Source organism: Mastomys coucha, unplaced genomic scaffold, assembly GCF_008632895.1.
Source record: "Mastomys coucha isolate ucsf_1 unplaced genomic scaffold, UCSF_Mcou_1 pScaffold3, whole genome shotgun sequence".
In the NCBI taxonomy this organism is placed as follows: Eukaryota; Metazoa; Chordata; class Mammalia; order Rodentia; family Muridae; genus Mastomys; species Mastomys coucha.
This window is the reverse complement of record NW_022196909.1, coordinates 5,099,536-5,105,694: the sequence shown is the minus strand read 5'-3', so window position 1 is coordinate 5,105,694 and position 6,159 is coordinate 5,099,536. Positions and strand designations below refer to the sequence as shown.

The window sequence follows — 6,159 nt, the reverse complement described above, 5'->3', positions numbered from 1 at the left end:
TTTATTCTAGCCATTCTGACTGGTGTGAGATGGAATCTCAGGGTTGTTTTGATTTGCATTTCAATAGGGCACATCTTTATATTTGATTGTAATGTTTCAGCATGTGTAGGAAAGTCTGTCCTAATCCCAAGGAAAAATTCAGTTAATAGGGCTAGAGAGAGGGCTCAGCTGTTAAGAGCATTGGCTGCTCTTCCAGAAGTCATGAGTTCAATTCCCAGCACCTACATGGTGGCTCATAGACATCTATAATGAGATCTGACGTCTTCTTCTGTCTGATGAGCTCTTCTGTTATGCAGGCACATGTGCAAATAGAATGCTCATATACATAAATGAATACATCTTTAAAAATTCAGTTAATAATTACAAAATTAAATCAAAGTTAGCAACTAAAACATCAATTGTAGAAGTCAAACATTCTGGCATGGTGCAATTCAAAAAATATACTTATTTGATACATGCTGAGGGATGGCAATAGGAAATAGTAAAAATCATTGTTTGGTATAATTACACCATAAAATTTCTATAAGAAGCAGAAAATTTTACACATATAACACACTGAAGTTAATAACCTACAATCTCAAATCTGAGCTGAGATGTTCTGGCATTGTGTGTCTTGGTAGTGTGCAAAGTGTGCGTGTGTGTTGTGTACTCAGAACCAAGGCTTCAGTGAAGTTACATATGCAAGCACTGGCAGATATGTGTCAGATTCATTAAGTGATTGCTGTGTGTTCAGAAACTGTTGATGATTGCAATTGTCTCACTTGGTTACGTGACTTCACAGTTTAGAAAGCCACACTCTCTTAACATATTCAGTACTGAGTGTCACTGAAAATCCTCTACAGAGGTGTAAAGAGAGGAAAATCATAAATCTATGGCTTTCCAAGTTGTCATATACATAAAATTTGACTTTGTGATCACATATCCACATTTACTCTTGTGGCACACTGTCATTTCTGAATCCATCTCTTGGGTAACTTGACCGTCAGCAGCAGATACCATGTTAATAGGCTTGCTTCCCAACTTTTTTTTTTTAATAGCACTTAAGCTAGATGATCTGAATTACAGTTTTTTACAGTTTTCTGTAAGGTTTTTTTTACAGGCCAGCATGGTGACAGTTCCCTATATTTTGACATTTGGGAGGTAGAGGGTAGAATCTCTGTGGGTTTGAGTCCTTCTGGTCTACCGAGTGAGTTCTGGGCCAGTCAAGGCTGCATAGTGAGACCCTGTTTGAAAGAGGAAGATGTAGATCATTGCTCTTTAGGCTTTGGGTAAGACTCGTCAACTGCTGCCCGATCAGTAATGTGCAGTGGCTATATTAGCATCTGTCTGGATCTAAGTCTACACAAACCAGGATTAACTTGGTGATGCTGTAGAAACTATCAGCCTTCCAGTTTCAGTGGCACCTAAGACCAGTGATTATCCTCTGTCTGACATCTGGGCTGATTGATGGGCTATCATTATTTGGCTCATTGCTGGTTATCTTAAATCAACAAATAATAGTTGTACACATTTACTGGGTACAATTGGTATATGTTTATGCTATTGGGTGATAAAATTTACATATATTACCTCATATACTTTTTGTAGTGAGGAACACTTAAAATTATCAATTTGAATTTATGATAATAACCTTCACGGTATTCAGAAGACTCCTAAAATTTCTTTTACTGCCTAGTGAAACTTTATACCCCTCTGGTGATTGCCATTTTACTCTCTTCCCTTACATGGTTAACCTTTTAGTTCTCAACACACAAGTGAGGCATGTAGTAGATCTTTTGCTGAGCCTGGCTTATTTTATTTGACATAATGTCTCTGAGAGGCTCATTCACATTGTTGTAAATGAAGGAATTTCCCCTTTTCCTTCTGTCCTTGCAGTCCTGGAGTTGAGCCCAGGGCCTTGTACATTGCCAGGCAAATGCTCTACCACCAAGCTACACCACCAATTGGGATTTCTTTTTCTTCTTCTTTTTTAAAATACCGATTTAAAATTTTAAATACCGAATAGTAAATTAATTCACAAGGTTGGGTCCAACTCACATTCACAACATCATGAGCAAAGACTCCTTCTAATTCATAGATTATTGAATTAAGTAATAAAGACAGATTAATCCTAAATGAAAGGTCCTGGCAATATATCCTAAAAGCATAAAACCAGTCTTCCAAAAAGCCAAGCTGTTTCTATGTTCCAAACCAAAAAGGTCTCAGAAGACTTAAAGATGAAATTATCCCACAATGTAAAGCTTTCAGTGTCTGGCATTGAGATAAACACTTCCTGGTATGCAAAGATATCCATAACTAGGAGAAAACTCACTTACAGCAGACCAAGAAAGAATTAGTAAACAAGACAATGGCACCTCTATTACAAATACACTACATGTTCAAAAAGGCAAAAGGAAAGACGGGCAGATTAAGGGAGGACTGATAAGAAAAGCCACAGTGGACTTTGAGAGCTAAAAAGAGCAGCGTCTAGGGAGTAATGAAAAATTGAGAGCAGATTACGCATTGCGAACCCAAAGAGTAGCGGCAGCAATGGGAACTAGAATGCAGTAGAGAATGAAAGTAGACCTTTAAAAAGAGAGACTGGCCCGTGGGACACATTTAGACAGCTTAAGATACAGGGAATCAGGGACAACAAGAAGTACTTTGAGAAATAATGGCTGAAACCATTCCAACTGCAATAAACACTATAGACCCACAGTTCAAAAGGGTCTGTTTATTTTAGACATAAGCAAGATGAACATGACACCGTATGCCCTATAATCAAATTGCTTAGTATCAGTGAAAAAAAGATAAACTAGCAGAGAGAAAAGACTCACTACATAGAGAAGTAAAAAGAATACTATCTGAGTTCTCCCTCTTCCTCTTCCTCTCCCTCCTCCTCCTCCCTCCTCCTCTTCTTTCTCCTCTTCCTCTTGTTTCTTCTGAGACAGTCTGATTATATAGCCCTGTCTACCCTGGAACTCACTATGTAGATCAGGCTAGCTTTGAACTTATACAGATCTGCCTGCCTCTGTCTCCCAACTGCTGGCATTAAAGGCATGTGTTAGCATACCTGGCCATGTCAGACTTCTTATTGGAAGAAATGAAAGTCAGGAAATAGTGGAGCAAAATCTGGAAAGCATTTAACACAATCAAAAGAAAGCAAAACTGGCCGGGCAGTGGTGGTGCACGCCTTTAATCCCAGCACTTGGGGGGCACAGGCAGGCGGATTTCTGAGTTCGAGGCCAGCCTGGTCTACAGAGAGAGTACAGAGTGAGAGGACAGCCAGGGCTACACAGAGAAACCCTGTCCCGAAAAAACAAACAAACAAACAAAACAAAACAAAAAACAAAAAAACAAAAAAACAAAGAAAGAAAAGAAAGCATGTCAACTTTGGATTTTGCATTCAATGGAAATGCCATGCAAAAATTAAAGGGATGCAAAACTTGGATGAATATAACCCACTAGCCCTGTTCAATGAAAACTGTAATGGCTATTCCTGGTTGTCATCTTGGCTATATTTGGAATGAACTACAATCCAGAATTGGAGGGTCCCCTGTGATCCAGATCTTGAGCCTGGAAGACACAAGTTTCTGACTGGATTTTGGCATGGGGATTTTTAGCCATATTGGCCATGAAAAACTTAGGCCCAGACAATGTAGTGCGTGCCTTTAATCCCAGGAGACTAGGCAAGGAGATCTGAGTTCAAGGTCAGCCTGGGACAAAGCAAGTCCCAAGTCCAGGTTGGTGGCACTCACCTTTATTCTGGGCCACACCTTCTGCTGGAGACATACAGAAGGACACTGGAAGAAGGAAGATTCACTTTTTTTGCCTGCTTGCATTTACTTACCAGCACTTCTGTTTGAACCTACAGAAGACCAGCGGAAACAACTAGCCTCATGGGACTGAGCAACTACTAGATTCTTGGACTTCCCATTCATAGCTGACCATTGCTGGATATGTTGGACTACAGACTGTAAGTCATCACAACAAATTCCCTTAATATATAGAGACATCCATCAGTTCTGTGACTCTAGAGAATCCTGACTAATACAAAAACCTACAGTGAAAGGGAAAAATTGATGAAAGCCTGGACCTACTTCATGTAATAGAAAATACTGAAAATGATCAGTATATGTCTATTGCACTAAAAATCTCCCCAAAAGATAACTCCTAAGTGAAACATGTTGCATCACTCACAGCAAGTAACTACAAGGATTACAAGTAAATATAATAAAGTCAGCTTTTAATTTTATTTTGCTTTTATATTTTATTATGGCAACAGGACAAATAAAATATTATTTTATTAGATTCCTTTATAATATAAAGTGGCATATAAAGTCATTTGAAGGAATACCATAAAAATTAAAAAATGTCTCCCAGGGTTTCTCGCCACATATCCCCCCTTTAACCTATGAACATTGCTAAGGGAGTCCACATTGTGGTCACAAAGTCAGTTAAAAATTCAGGTAATTTGAGATACTTGCTGATAAAATAGAATTAAGGATGTTTCAGTGGTTAATAACACTTCTGTTTTCTGGAGGAAGTGAGTTTCAGTATGCACTTCAGATGGCTTACCACTTCCTGTATCTCCAGTTCCAGAGGATCCAGTGTCCTCTTCTGGCATGCCCAGGCCCATACAGACACACATGATACACATAATATAAAGGAATAACCTCTCTGGAATATACCCAAACAGACACACATGATACAGGGAAAGTAAAAGAAAAATTAGTCTGGAGGGAAAGGTGGGTGGGTCTGTCTGAGTCTGAGATCAGCCTAGTCTACATGGAGAGGTGGGTGGGTCTGTCTGAGTCTGAGGTCAGCCTAGTCTACATGGAGAGGTGGGTGGGTCTCTCTGAGTTTGAGGTCAGCCTAGTCTACATGGAGAGGTGGTTGGGTCTCTCTGAGTTTGAGGTCAGCCTAGTCTACACAGTGAGAACATGGCAGGCAGGCTTGCATAATGAAATCCCATCTCAAAACAAACAAAAAAGGAATTAAATAATTCTCAGATATTTGAAAAACAATATAAACAACTTATAGGTCAAAGGGAAATATTTTTTGTTTTTCTTTTTTTCTTTTTTTTTTTTTTCAAGACAGGGTTTCTCTGAGTAGCCCTGGCTGTCCTGGAACTCACTCTGTAGACCAGGCTGGCCTCGAACTCAGAAATCCGCCTGCCTCTGCCTCCCCAGTGCTGGGTTTAAAGGCATGCGCCACCACCACCCAGCTTTGTTTTGCTTTTGAGACAGTCTCACTGGCTTGGAACTTGTGATCACCCTGCTTCAACTTCTCATGGGTTGTACACATGTACAGCCATGCAAGAATTTTACTGTTATATGCATTAAAAATTTTAAGGAGGGCTGGAGAGATGGCTCAGCGGGTAAGAACACTGACTGCTCTTCCAAAGGTCCTGAGTTCAAATCCCAGCAACCACATGGTGGCTCACAGCCATCTGTAAAGAGATCCGATGCCCTCTTCTGGTGTGTCTGAAGACAGCTACTTACACATACTTACATATAGTAATAAATAAATCTTAAAAAAAAATTTTTAAGGAAAAATTAACAGGACACAACATCTGTCCAAATATCGGGAGTAACTGGGACCAGCAGGACCAGGCACACTGGAACTCTGCCAGCTCAGTGGCTCAGGTTTCTTCCAGCCTCTCTGGGCTGGTGCCCTGAGCAGACCTTGAGCACAAGCTCCGCAGCCAGTCCCAAAACACCCAGAGAAAGCTCTACTCCCAGGTGCTCTAACAAGCCCAGGGCCACAGGATCACAGAATCACAGGGTCACAGAGACAGCCTGACTCTAAAGAGTTCTAACACAACCAGGACCACAGGAAGGACAGACTCCAGTCAGATTTAGCAAGGGCAGGGAGCACTAGAGATAACCAGATGGTGCGGGGCAAGCTTCAGAATATAAGCAACACAAACCAAGGTTACATGGCATCATCAGAACCCAATACTCCCCCCATTGCAAGTCCTAGACACACCATCACACCGGAAAAGCAAGATTCAGATATAAAATCACTTCTCATGGTGATGATACAGGACTTTAAGAAAGACATAAATAGCACCCTCAAAGAAATACAGGAGAACACAGGTAAACACAGGTAGAAGCCCTTCAAAAGAAAACACAAAAATCCCTTAAAGAACTACAGGAAAACACAATCAAACAGGTG

General features: G+C 40.4%; 1 protein-coding gene across 7 annotated transcripts in view; it reads left to right on the top strand.

Annotated features, from left to right (window-relative positions):
* The window catches only part of Fam229b (family with sequence similarity 229 member B), a 19,032-nt gene that overhangs the window by 4,242 nt on the left and 8,631 nt on the right, over positions 1 to 6,159 (top strand). For 4 of the 7 annotated variants that reach the window (XM_031347789.1, XM_031347786.1, XM_031347790.1 and 1 more), the window contains one exon: positions 3,854 to 3,955. The exons of the other annotated variants lie outside the window; for them this stretch is intronic. The gene's annotated coding sequence lies outside the window, so the exon portion shown is untranslated. The remainder of the gene's footprint in view (positions 1 to 3,853; positions 3,956 to 6,159) is intronic. 7 annotated transcript variants of the gene reach the window in all.